The 14230-nt window shown below is 38.3% G+C and overlaps 1 long non-coding RNA gene across 1 annotated transcript in view; it reads right to left on the bottom strand.

Annotated features, from left to right (window-relative positions):
• Positions 1–566: 566 nt before the first annotated feature.
• The window catches only part of LOC135209267 (uncharacterized), a 41591-nt gene continuing 27927 nt past the window's right edge, over positions 567–14230 (bottom strand). The window contains exon 2 of the long non-coding RNA XR_010313341.1: positions 567–2515. This is a non-coding gene — a long non-coding RNA (uncharacterized LOC135209267). The remainder of the gene's footprint in view (positions 2516–14230) is intronic.

The raw sequence follows: 14230 nt of genomic DNA, 5'->3' as shown, positions 1-14230 counted from the left end.
TCATGTAGCGTTCTCTTCTCTTTTCTAGACTATATAATTTTAAAAATTGTAGTCTTTCCCAGTAGTCAAGATCCTTAACTTCTTCTATTGTAGCTGTAAAGGACTTTTGTACACTCTCTATTTGTGCAATATCCTTTTGGTAGTGTGGGTACCATAACATATTGCAATATTCAAGTGGACTACGTACATACGTTTTATAAAGCATATTCTTGTGTTCAGCTTTTCTTGTTTTGAAGTGCCGTAACAACATTCCCATTTTTGCTTTGCATTTCCATTAGTATTGCTATTTGATCATTACATAACATGTTCCTATTCAACATCACCAAGGTCTTTAACTGCTTCCTTATTTGTGATTGTCTTGTTTGAGAGAGAGAGAGAGAGAGAGAGAGAGAGAGAGAGAGAGAGAGAGAGAGAGAGAGAGAGAGAGAGAGAGAGAGAGAGAGAGATAATTAAGCTGAGTCATGTAAGGGAAAGTGCGGTGAAAAGAAAGAGCATGGTTAGAATTAGTATTCTAATAAAACCTTAATCATTCAGCACTTACCCTAAAGCCATAGAAAAAACCCTCATTAAGTCAACATACTTTATTATTATTTATTATTCCACATGAACACATCTCATAAGCCATTGTGTTGAAAAGTCCACAAGTCTTGACGCGAAACAATGATGAAATTCCCTATGGCAGTAAAAGGTTCAGATTAGCTCAGCGTTATACAAAAAGAGTGAAGAACGTACAGTACAAATGCCTTTAAATACAAATGCAGTATATACTCGTTTTTTTTTTTTTCATTTAGATCTAACGAAGCAACAACATGCAATATCAACTTAAAAAGCTTGGCGAGTACCCATTAATTCTTTATTTACTTTTACCACAAGCATAGTAACCGAGGATCTGTTTAGCATAGTTTTTATTTATTTATTTTATTATTATTTTTGTTTTGTTCGAAGGCTGTGCAGCCTCGTTGCTACCCATGGCCTTCCCATGCAGTTCTAATATCCACAGATATAAATATTCATTTCAGTGGTTTTGGGGTCACACTTTGACCCGTTGCGGGTCAAACCAGAGTCCTCAGGTTAAAGAAATATATCTCTTCATCTGTCTATCAAGCCCCAATAAGCTTTGAATTTAACAATAGCTATTCACATTTACAGAAATTTTAGGGAACTCAATTTGCAAGCAAAAAAAAAAAGATAAATAAATAAGTAAAAACATGTCTTCTGGCTATAAAAGTCTAGTAAGCCTTATCTACTCATATCTAAGAGTATGACCCGTCAGGACTTGACCTGTGAAAGGAGGCCAAGTCTTTTGTTGATATCTGACCCGTTAGAATATGACCTCTAATCGAAGTTTGTAGGCTTTGGCTGTGATATGTTGTATCTTAGTTAATGTATGATTATCCTTTAAAAGATATGTTTTCGTGTGACATTCTAACAAGACGATTATCTTTTTGTTTGGCTTTGGTTTGTGAAAGGTGCTGTTGCAAGGTCACGTTCTTTGACCTTTTCGGTTTTTTTACTCGTTTTTTTTATATGAAGCCAATTTTAATTCCTGTCTTTCTTTCTTTCTTTTTTCTATTTTTTTGACGTGCAAGATTTAAGTCCCACTTAAACATCAAGTGGTTGTTAAACAGATATGGACATACGCAACTTCTTGGAACCAAGGGGTTGGTACTGTTTTATATTACTGTAAAAGTGGTTCTTGGCGACTTCAGTTTTACATCAGTTTTACCGCTAATATCGTCTATATTTGATTCAGAGTTTGATGCTGAAAGATGCTAAGAAAAAGGCGACCGCTTTGAGCAGCTCAAAAACGTTGCATTTCGACGGATTCGACTCTGTTTCTTATTCTGTTTCTTCTTCTGTGTCGCATCAGTTCATATGACGATGCAGCAGCACCAACTGGCCTTCTCGGACGAGTCGAACTTGACGACGTCCGGGTAGTACTGCTCGTGTCTGCTCTTGCGCCACTCCCGGTCGCTCCGCCGGTCCCTCTCGCTCGAACTGGAGGACGAGCTCCTCCTCTTGCCCTTGTGATGGCGGCGGCCGCTGCTGTCGCTGCTGGACTTCCTTCGGGGCCTGCTGTAGTAGCCCCTCCCCTCCTCCTCCCCGTTGAGGTCCGAGTCGACGCTGAGGTTGATCTCCTCGTCCTTGAACTCCTGCTCGCCGTCGTTCCACTCGAGGCTGTGCTTGAAGATGTCGAAGGTCTTGCCGCCGCTGCTGCTGTTGCTCTTGGCGTCGTCGTCCTTGTTGCGGTCGTCGTTGTCGTCGTCGTCGAAGCCCCACCCGCCCCCGCCCCCGTCCTTGAGGGAGACGCCGTCCTCCTTCGTGTAGGTGGCGTAGGCGTCCTTGTTGCTGCTCGAACTGCTGCTCGACTTGCGCCAGTAGCGGTTCCTCTCCTCACTGCTGCGGCTGCTGTTGTCCTTGTCGTCCCAGCCGTAGCCCCCTCCGCCCCCCACCGCCCCCCGCCGTCGCTGCTGTTGCCGTCGCTGTTGTAGCCGCCGCCCCAGTCGCCCATCTTCTGCGGGCGGGATAAGAGAGGCGTCAGTCATTAAAGAAATAGGAAAGGCATTTCAGATGATTGTATGAATATGGTGTTATACCACATACATACATACATACATACATATATATATAATACATATATATATATATATATATATATATATATATATATATATATATATATATATATAATATATATATATATATATATACTAAGTCTTTTTTTCTCTATCTCTTATTTTCGGAAGACTCCTGTTGTTCATTTCATCAAGTCAAGATGACACCTAAATTTGCCGAAACAAAGTGTATTTCATCACCCATTTTAACAGAATGTTGTCAAACAAGCCCCGATGCGACCTCCAGCTTACCCGGGACGCGTGAAACATTTTCTCCAGCTGCATAAGTTGCAAACATTATATTCCTAAATTAACATGAAGAGGTCGTGTAATTAATACATATAATTAGTACTATTATATTAACAACAAGGTTCAAATAAAAAGGACATAAATTAAACACGTTCATATACTCTCAGTTACAAACGGAAGCACAGAATAATTGAAGAAAACCGTAGCTTCTAAATTCAGTACACCTAATAAATTGAAACGTGCTAAACTCTATGGAAAATTAACCCATTGTTTCACCAACGACAGTAAAAATCATGCTATATTTTATTAGAAATAATTATTCTCTACTGTTTAGCATGCACATTATTTATTTTTTTACCTTTTCATTCTAATAAATAAATCATATATATCCTAACCTAAAATTCCTGTATATTTAACGGAACGCGAAACACCTTTTTCAGACATTTTTAATCTTTTCCATAGGTCTTTCCTAGCCCCCTAACAACAACAACAACACCAACAAAAACAACAACAACAAAGTAGTTCGTAGACTTACTCCCGAGTAAGCGACAACCAGAACTCTTCCCTTCCTCTTTCCTGCCAAAGTGTGTTGGCCATTTTGGCATTATTATTATCAATGGGGGTCTCTCAAGATAGAGAGACTGTACCCATGTTTTCTATTTCGTCTTGCGTTGAATGATGTTGATGTCTGTCCTTGTAGAAGTGATTTGTTGCATTTTATTTGTTATTTGTTTATTTGTGTTTTATTTGTATTTTCATGCGTTATTTGTATTTATTTGTTATTTATTTGTATTTTATTAAATTTAGTTGCATTTCGTTCGTTGCTTGTTATTTCATTTATCTGTTTTTTCATTTCTTATTAATATCATAGAATATTGAAATCATTCATCGGAAATTAAAATCCTTTTAGCTTTGTTTTACATGATTGATTTTAACAGTTATAATAAAGGCGTTTTTAACAATGATAATAATAATAGTGCTTTTAATAGTAATAATAAGGGTGATATGGAAAGAATTGGGTATTGTAATTTCGTTTAGAATTAATGATAAACCCTTGGGATTATTCCTTGTAATTCTTTGTTCGTTCTGATTAATAATAATAATAATAATAATAATAATAATAATAATAATAATAAAATTTGAACGGATCTTGCTTCTCCTCCCCCAGGTGACAGTAGGGAAGGCATAATATAGCCACCCACCCATGCAAACCGGTTTGTCCACCCAGGTTGGGGCGGGGTAGGTAGGGGAGACAATCCAACCTTCTCCTGCTAACCTGTTTGTCCGCCCTTGGTGGGGTGGGATAGGTAGGTATGTGCACCAACAAGCTCGTATTAATAATAATAATAATAATGGTCATCTGGAGAGAACAGGGTAATTATAGGTTTGTGGAAAAGATAGAAAAAATTCGAGTCGCCTGTTACATTGATCTCATACCATCAGAGGATAATGTGTTTTTCAGTCTTTCTGAAATATCAAGTTGCTCTGATGATGATATATTAACATAACGTCAGTTAGGGAGGAGATGATTTCCTTTCCCTCCTTTCTTGTGTCTTTTTCAGTTTATTATTTTTTGAAATTTGCCAGTTAATTAGCCCTGTTTTTATTATTATTATTATTATTATTATTATTATTATTATTATTATTATTAAAAAACTCAGAACAATGTGTAAAAAAAAGGATGAAGAAATCTACTGTGGATTTTTTCACCAGTTAATTATCATTATAACGGGCTTGTTGGCGCTTGCTACGCACGCTGGAACCTGACACTGCTGTCTCCCCTACCCCACCCCAACCAAGGGCGGACAAACAAGTTTGCAGGAGGAGGGTAGATGTCTCCCCTATTCTACCATTCCCCTACCTACAAACAAGTTTTCAGGAGGAGGGTAGATGTCTTCCCCACCCTCCCATTCCCCTACCTACCCCCTGCCATCTAGGGCAGACAAAGCGGTTTGCATGGGTGAGTGGCTGTGTCATGTCTCCCATACTGTCACCCAGGGGAGGACATACAACATCAACTCTGGTTTTATTATTATTATTATTATTATTATTATTATTGAACCATTCACCTTAATATAAACCGAATCCAATGAAAGGACAAGACAGCAGTCACTGCCACATTTGTGAATTATTATCATTATAATTATTATTATGAGCTTGGTGGTGTGTGCTACACTGCACTGGAACTCGGCACTAAAGATCATGTCTCCCCTACCTTCCCTATCCTTTACCTACCTCCCCCCTCACCTGGGGTGCATAAACAGGTTTGCAGGAGGAGGGTGGACGTGTCATGTCTCCCCTACTCTCTTGATCCCCCTACCAACCCCACTTCCTACCCAGGCCGGACAAGTAAGAAAGATCCACTCGTATTTTATTATTATAGGTTATTATTATTGTTGTATAAATATTATTCAACAAATAGCAATATATATATATATATATATATATATATATATATATATATATATATATATATATATATATATATTCCCGTGCAAAATTTAGTTCAGATTTTATATCCCTGACGAGGGAATACGAAAGTAAATACACGAAACGCATTATTGCGAAATCTTTTCACGACACAAGATGGAAGACTAGATCACAGCGTATCCGACTGTGGAATACTAGTGATGCGTCATTTTTTTAATCTTTTTTTTTACGGGTTGTCGGAAATACCAGATTCAATCCTGCTGTGCAACATGGAGACGGCGCATGCGCGCATCCTGGAAGCGACTTCAGCCTCAAGGCAACTAGACAAAAAATATTAAGAGACGTTTTGTGGAAAGTGCACTAATATTTCTAACTGTTTAAATTGATTTCTTTATTATGGCGTTTCTGGCCAAAGGCCGTCCTTCGAGAAATTAAAAATAATTCACAGGATTGAGGTGAAATATTAAAATGGTAGCAGAATGAGAACACGTAAAAATATTCCATATAATTATGACAAGGAAGGCGTGAAAGGAAATGGCAGTGAATGATGCGTTAGAATGATCAATTAAAGACAGGAGTCACGTGCTAAGTCAAATTACGAAAGAGACGAACAAACGGTGGTCAATAAATACACGAAAGAAAAGAAATCCAATAAAGATATCTTCGTGGACAATTTTGCCTGACCACTCACAGGTTTGGAAGACAAATCTCACCTCCTTTGAAGTTTAGGCAAGTTGCATAACCTCCTAACACACACACACACACACACACACACACACTCTCTCTCCAATACCCATAATTCACAAACTGCCGACGTTTGCTCCCAAGGAGATTATAATAACGTCTTGGGCTGTTTCCAGTCCTTAATAGGCCTATATTTCGTCCCTTAATGGCCCAGTTGTGTTGGGGGAAGATGAATCCCACCCTGGGGGGCTGCTAGACCCTGGACTGGTGATACCTAAGGGTCAGGGAACAGAATATATTGACCACGGTGGTACCCAAAGCCATTGCAGACTGTCCTGGGCTTTTCTGGGCTGCGAGAAGCTCTTGTACCAAATAAGTAAGTAATTAAATAAAATAGATAATAAATTAATAACTATATAAGAAGCTTTTGCTATTATGACAGGGCGCAATCCGACCTCCAGCTTACATAGGGCGCGTGCTAAAATCTGCTGTCAAATAGGGCGTTGTTTCGCCAACGTAAATTAAAATAAATACGCTATATTTTATTGATAATAATTGTTCTGTACTGGTTAACATCAACATTATTTATTTCTTACATTTTAGTTGTAATAAATTAATCATAGATATCCTCTCCTAAAATTCCTGTATCTTTGACTCAATGCGAGACACCTTTTAACACCTTTTTAGGCTCATCCATAGGGCTTTCCTACCCCTCCCCCCATTAACAACAACAACAACACCAACAACAAAATAGTTTGTAGGCTTCCTCCCCGAGTAATAAAAAAAAAAAGCTGGTTCTGCTCCGCGCATGAGTACTCCAAACGTCATTCCTTTTTTCTCACTTAAACTAAGCTTTCAAAACTTAATGGGTCCATCTAGCCCTGTTGTCAAATATATTCCACCTTTCTTTTTCTTCATTCTTTCCTATGCTTCGTAATACCGCTTTTAATCGAATGGCAGCTGTGTTGATCTATCTCATATGAAATAAGTTTTCAAAAAGCAAGTGAGTCTACCTTAGTCTTTCATCTCTCTCTTTTATTGCAATGTTTCATTTATATCTCCTTAGCGCAATCACTACAGCCCTCTGTGAGGGAGTTGACTTTCTACGACATCCAATCTATCAAGGTCCTTTGATTATACCCTGAGGGCTTTACATATAGCTATGATCTCAAGTTATTGTCCTGGATTGCACGTATCTCCGTTTCTGCCATGTATCAGTAAGTGCCTTACGAGGCTACAGTTTGTTCTTGTGCTTTGAGAGATAATCCTGGGGCAAATCTCGCATGCGTGAGAAGCCCTACTTAAACTGGACCTCTTCTTTTTCTTCCTCTTCTTCTTCTCTTTTTTTTTTTTTTTTGTAGCTTTGATCTGAGGTTGAACCAGCTAAAAATAGCTGCAGCTATCAGAGTTGAAATATGCAGGTTGCAAACGTTAACCTCATGTTCTCTTCGAAGAATTCCTTGGAATTTATGAAGAGAATAAAGTAAATATATTTTTCCTTTGGTAAAATGAAGTAGTGGAGTTAATCACGGTTCTCTTACATTTGATGACAATATATTTTGGCTTTCATAGTGGATGTCCTTTACACACGTAATTTGACGTGAAAAATATTTTAAATGACTAACAATGATTTATTGCTTTAAGTATTATCATTTTTATATTACTGGCAAAGAATATTTCAGCTGACTAACGATATTTTATTGTTTTAAGTATTATCATTTTTATATTACTGGCAAAGAATATATCAATTGACTAACGATGTTTTATTGTTTTAAATATTAGCATTTTTATATTACTGGCAAAAGCAGCACACGTCATGGCTGACGAAAGCAGCAGCATATTGGATGATAAGACTGCTGTTATCTTATTGGCTGCTTTCCTCCCGTTGCAAAAATTGACATATTTGTGCGATGTCTTTTATATGAATAATTTCACTAACATTTTCCTTGATTGTGTATCTTATGGTAAGATATACGTGTTTTTTATTAGTTTTAGTAGGATAGAAAAAAGCCAGTCTGTTAGGACGGTTAGTCAGTTGAGAGAGAGAGAGAGAGAGAGAGAGAGAGAGAGAGAGAGAGAGAGAGAGACAGGTGGGGGGGGGAGGGAATAGTTAAGACAGAAGAGAACCAGTTGCCATAGGCTAGTCAAAAAATATGCACACATATATATGTTAATGAATATGTGTATATAGTATATATATATATATATATATATATATATATATATATATGTATATATATATATATATATATATATAATATATAATATATATATATATGTATAATATTTATATATGTATATATATATATATATATATATATATATATATATATATATATATATATATATATACAGAGAGAGAGAGAGAGATAGAGTAGAGAGAGAGAGAGAGAGAGAGAGAGAGCCATTTGCCACAGTCCAGATAAAGCTAGATAATATATATATATATATATATATATATATATATATATAGAGAGAGAGAGAGAGAGAGAGAGAGAGAGAGAGAGAGAGAGGAGAGAGAGAGAAGTTTAAAATGCGGAGTCCAAGAAAGAAGTCTCGTGAGTTGTTTCCAGGGCGAGGAGGAGAAAGAGTGCGTGTCACGTACCCATGTCATACCTGGGCGGTTCCAGCAGAAACTGAATTCCAGCAGAGGCTGATCAACGTAAAAGGGTTAATCCAGAATTATCTCTCTTTTGGGAATTCATTTTCCACCCCCGTCCGCGACTTTCCAGTTCCATTTTCCAGTCTCACATAAATTTTTTGAAAGATTGTGGCTCCATTTTGGTCTACTGTTGGTGTTGAGATTCGAACTCTTTGTTTCGATGGTTTACTGCTTAATTTTGATGTGAAATGTGAGTTTGAATCTCAGAAACAAGTGTTTTATTCACGTGTTAAGAATACAGTCGGAATAATTTCATATCTTCTCCTTCGTGTGGCCTTACTTCGGTTTTATGGAGTTACCTTCACGCTTCTTTCTAGCTTAACATGGCGTGATCCAACCTTCAGCTTACTCGTGGCACATGCTAAAATCTACGGTCAAATGGAGCGTTGTTTCACCAACGTAAATAAAAATGAATACGCCATATTTTATTAGAAATAATTTTTCTGTACTGTTTAACATTCACATTATTTATTTTCTACATTTTCATTCTAATGAATAAATCACATATAACCTATCCTAAAATTCCTGCATCTTTAACTCAACGCAAAACACTTTTTTTCCAGGCCTTTTTAGGCTTTTCCATAGTCCCCCCCCCCCCCCCCCCCCCCCCCACCAACAACAACAACACCAAAGTAGTTAGTAGGCTTACTCCCCGAGCAAGCGAAAATCTCGATCACGAACAAGTTTTCGTGTTGTCTGAAAATCTCTATCAAAAGCTTCAGCGTTGTCTGAAATTCTCTATCCTAAGATTCATTGTTTGTAAGAAAATTTCCATCCCTGGGTTCGTTTTCTGTCTGAAAATCTCGATCATAGTCTTCAATGATAATTTCCATCGTTGGCTTCATTATTTAAAAATCTCGATCTAAGGCTTTTGTGTTGTCTAAGAATCTTTATCCTAAGATTCATTGTTGTCTGAAAGTCCCTGTCCTAAGATTCATTGTTGTCTGAAAGTCTCTGTCCTAAGATTCATTGTTGTCTGAAAATCTCTATCCTAAGATACATTGTTTTCTGAAAATCTCTATCTTAAGATTCGTTGTTGTCTGAAAATCCCTATCCTAGGATTCAATGTTGTCTCCAAATCACTATCCTAAGATTCATTGTTGTCTGAAAATCTCAATCTTTGGCTTCATTATTTGAAAATCTCGATCTAAGGCTTTTGTGTTGTCTAAAACTCTTTATCCTAAAATTCATTGTCGTCTGAAAATGTCTATCCTAAGATTCATTATTGTCTGAAAATCTCGATCCTAAGATTCATTTTTGTCTGAGAATCTCTATCTAAAGATTCATCGTTGTCTGAAAATCTCTATCCAAAGATTCATTGTTGCCTGAAAATCTCGATCTTAGGCTTTACTGTTGTCTGAAAATTTTGATCCCAGGCTTCAGTGATAATCTGAACCGAGTGTCAGGTTATCCAAAAACATTAGGAAACGCGAAATTAAGAAATCATCGCAGAAGCCCGCTGTATATACCGCACTCTGAATTCCATGATCGAAATCTTATGAAGACGGATTAATTAACTCCTGATCCCGCTGGGAGATAAGGCACCAACCAGGTCGTAACCTTCGACCTTATCTTCCTGAGGGGTCAGCAGCTCAGTCCTCAATTCTTTATGTGTTTTTGACCGTGAAATTTGTTTTGTGTTCAGGGGTATTCACCGAAACTTCGCAGCGGCTCAATGAACTCCTAACTTTTTTCATTTTCTCAAAAAGAAAACTATTGTGCCGGCTTTGATTATCAGTCGTCACATTTTTCTGTCCGCCCTCAGATCTTAAGAACTACTGATACTAGATGGCTGCAAATTACCTTGTTGATCATCCACCCTTCAATCATCAAGCATACCAAATTTCAGCCCTCTAGCCTCAGAAGTTTTTATTTTAAAGGTAAAAGTTAGCCATAATCATGCGTCTGTTAACGATATAGGCCAGGCCACCACCGATCCGTGGTTAAAATTTCATGGGCCGTGGCTTATACAGCATTGTACCGAGACCACCGAAAGGTAGATTTGTTTTTTCGTGGCCTTGATTATACGATGTTTCTCCGGCGCATTTTGTATTTGTTAAATATACGTTTTCTACTGAAACATCAGAATTGGTCATCCACAGCTAAGGTTAGGAATGGCAACAGTATTCCAAGAAATGAATCGACGAATAAAAGCAAGCAAAAGTGAGAAATGGAGAGGTTAGTAAATAATTCATTGCTTATGGTCGCTATTTCTACACGCACCTCAACCTTTTCCGTCATCTGGAACTCAGAGCTAAAATATCTGTGCTAACTTTATATGTATGGAGATTATAAAGAACAATCACGTTCTTCAGAGATGTGGATAAAATAGGACCCTTTTCCCGAGTGTAGATCTTGGTTATATTATTGAGAATACGCTTAAATTTCTTGAGTTCTGCGAGGAATACGTTCTACATCGTCAGAGAGAACGAATTTTGAATTTAAAAAAAAAAAAAAGATCCTCGTGAAATTTTAAGTAATTTTAATTGCCTCTGACGATAAGAACAGTATTTCTCGTAATGTTTAAGGAATTAAATTAAGTGTATTTGCAACAATATACCAAGATTTACACAAGAAGTAGCTCTTTTTTTTAGCTTTAATTTGTATGCATGTGTATTAATTGCGATGTTTATTATTATTATTATAATTATTATTATTATTATTATTATTATAATTATTATTATTATTAGTATTATTATTTTTTTTTTTTTTTTTTTTTTTTTTTTTGCTCTATCACAGTCCTCCAATTCGACTGGGTGGTATTTATAGTGTGGGGTTCCGGGTTGCATCCTGCCTCCTTAGGAGTCCATCACTTTTCTTACTATGTGTGCCGTTTCTAGGATCACACTCTTCTGCATCAATCCTGGAGCTACTTCAGCCTCTAGTTTTTCTAGATTCCTTTTCAGGGATCTTGGGATCGTGCCTAGTGCTCCTATGATTATGGGTACGATTTCCACTGGCATATCCCATATCCTTCTTATTTCTATTTTCAGATCTTGATACTTATCCATTTTTTCCCTTTTTTTCTCTCTCTCTTAACTCTGGTGTCCCATGGTATTGCGACATCAATGAGTGATACTTTCTTCTTGACTTTGTCAATCAACGTCACGTCTGGTCTGTTTGCCACGTATCACCCTATCCGTTCTGATACCATAAGTCCCCAGAGGATTCTTTGCGTGATCGTTTTCTATTCACTCCCTCAGGTTGGTGCTCGTACCACTTATTACTGCAAGGTAGCTGATGTTTCTTGCACAGGCTCCAGTGGAGGGCTTTTGCTACTGAATCATGCCTCTTTTTGTACTGGGTGTGTGCAAGTGCCGGGCATTCACTTGCTATGTGGTTTATGGTTTCATTTTTCGTATTGCACTTCCTACATATGGGAGAGATGTTATTTCCGTCTATCGTTCTTTGAACATACCTGGTTCTTAGGGCCTGATCTTGTGCCGCTGTTATCATTCCTTCAGTTTCCTTCTTTAGCTCTCCCCTCTGTAACCATTGCCAATTGTCATCGCTGGGTAGTTCTTTAGTCTGTCTCATGTATTGTCCGTGCATTGGTTTGTTGTGCCAGTCCTCTGTTCTGTCTGTCTTTCTTCTGTCTCTGTATATTTCTGGGTCTTCGTCTACTTTTATCAGTCCCTTCTTCCCATGCACTCTTTAGCCACTCGTCTTCACTGGTTTTCAGATATTGTCCCCAGTGCTCTGTTCTCGATGTTTACGCAGTCCTCTATACTTAGTATCCCTCCTCTCCCTCCTTCCTTTCGTGTTATGTATAGTCCTGTCCGTATTTGCTCTTGGGTGTAGTGCTTTGTGTATTGTCATATGTTTCCTGGTTTTTCTGATCTATGCTGCGGAGTTCTGCCTTTGTCCATTCCACTATTCTGCGCTGTATCTGATTACTGGCACTGCCATGTGTTTATGGCTTTTATCATATTTCCGGCGTTGAGTTTTGACTTGAGTATCGCCTTGAGTCTCTGCATATATTCTTTCCTGATCGTGTCCTTCATCTCTTGGTGTTTTATATCCCCTCCTTCCATTATTCCCAGGTATTTGTATCCTGTCTCATCTATGTGTTTGATGTTGCTCCCATCTGGTAGCTTTATCCCTTCAGTTCTCGTTACTTTGCCTTTTTGTATGTTGACTAAGGCACATTTTTCTATTCCAAACTCCATCCTGATGTCCCCAGATACAATCCTTACAGTCTGGATTAGGGTATCTATTTCCTTGATGCTCTTACCATACAGCTTGATGTCGTCCATGAACATCAGATGGTTGATTCTGTTGCCTCTTTTTCTTGAGTTGGTACCCGGCATCCATCTTCTGTAGTACTTTTGTCATGGGAATCATGACTACTACGAAGAGTAGTGGGGACAGTGAGTCGCCCTGGAAGATCCCTCTCCTGATATTAACCTCTGCTAGTCTTATTCCAGAGCTTGTAAGTATTGTATTCCAGTTGCGCATTGTATTTTTGAAGGCAAGCTGATGGTGTTTTCTCTGCCCCATATATTTTCAGGCATTCTATTAGCCATGTGTGTGGTATCATGTCGAAGGCTTTCTTATAGTCTATCCATGCCATGCTTAGGTTGGTTTTCCTTCTCCTACTGTTCTTCATTACCATTTTGTCTATCAGGAGCTGGTCTTTTGTGCCCCTACACTTCCTTCTGCAGCCTTTCTGTTGGTGGGGGATGGTGTTTTGTCTCCTCTAGGTAGTTGTATAGCCTTTCACTGATGATACCTGTTAGTAACTTCCACATTATTGGTAGGCAGGTGATAGGCCTGTAGTTACTGGCTATATTTCCCTTACTCTTGTCTTTTTGTACTAAGGATGTTCTTCCTGTGGTCATCCATTTGGGTGCTTGGTGATTTGAGATACAATGCTGGAGTTGTTCTGCTATTCGTGGGTGTAGGGCATTGAAGTTTTTGAGCCAGTATCCATGGACTTCATCCAGGACCTGGGGCTTTCCAGTTTGGCATTTTTTTTTCTTTAGTTTGGTGTCTGGGGACTGTGTCTGCGTGATCTCTGTGAATCTTTGTTTTATTCTCCCTGTTTCTTCTTCCTTGACTTCCTGGAGCCATGTTGCATGTTTGTTGTGTGATACCGGATTGCTCCATATGTTTTCCCAGAGTCTCTTACTTTGTTCGGCTTCAGGAATTTCTGGGTGGTTGTCTTCCCCTCTTAGTTGGCTGTATGTCTTTTTTCTGGTTGGTTCCGAATAGTTTGTTCTGTTGGTATCCCTTATTCCTGTTCATGTACCGTTGGATCTTATGTGCTTTTGGCCTTAAGGCCTCTGTTTTACATCTTCTATTGTGTTGTAGTCCCCTCTCTTGTACTTTGTATTTCTCGTTGGGAGTTCCTCCCTTGTTTTCTTTGCTTTCTTTAGGCCTTCTTTTCTGCCATCTCTTTCAGTTTACTCAAGTCAGATCTCATCACCATGATTTGCTTTTCCAGGCGCCTTTTCCAAGGAGGTTGCTGTTTTGGTTTGGCTGTTGGGTTTGTTGTTCTGGTGGTGGTTGGTGTGTTCGTATCTCCATCAGTTCTGCTACTAATCTTGCTCCTGCATATGTCAAGTTATTTGTTTCTGTGATACTGGTA

Source organism: Macrobrachium nipponense, chromosome 37 (genome assembly GCF_015104395.2).
Source record: "Macrobrachium nipponense isolate FS-2020 chromosome 37, ASM1510439v2, whole genome shotgun sequence".
Lineage (NCBI taxonomy): Eukaryota > Metazoa > Arthropoda > Malacostraca > Decapoda > Palaemonidae > Macrobrachium > Macrobrachium nipponense.
Note: the sequence above shows the minus strand (reverse complement) of the source record. Positions and strands in the feature narration are given on the sequence as shown.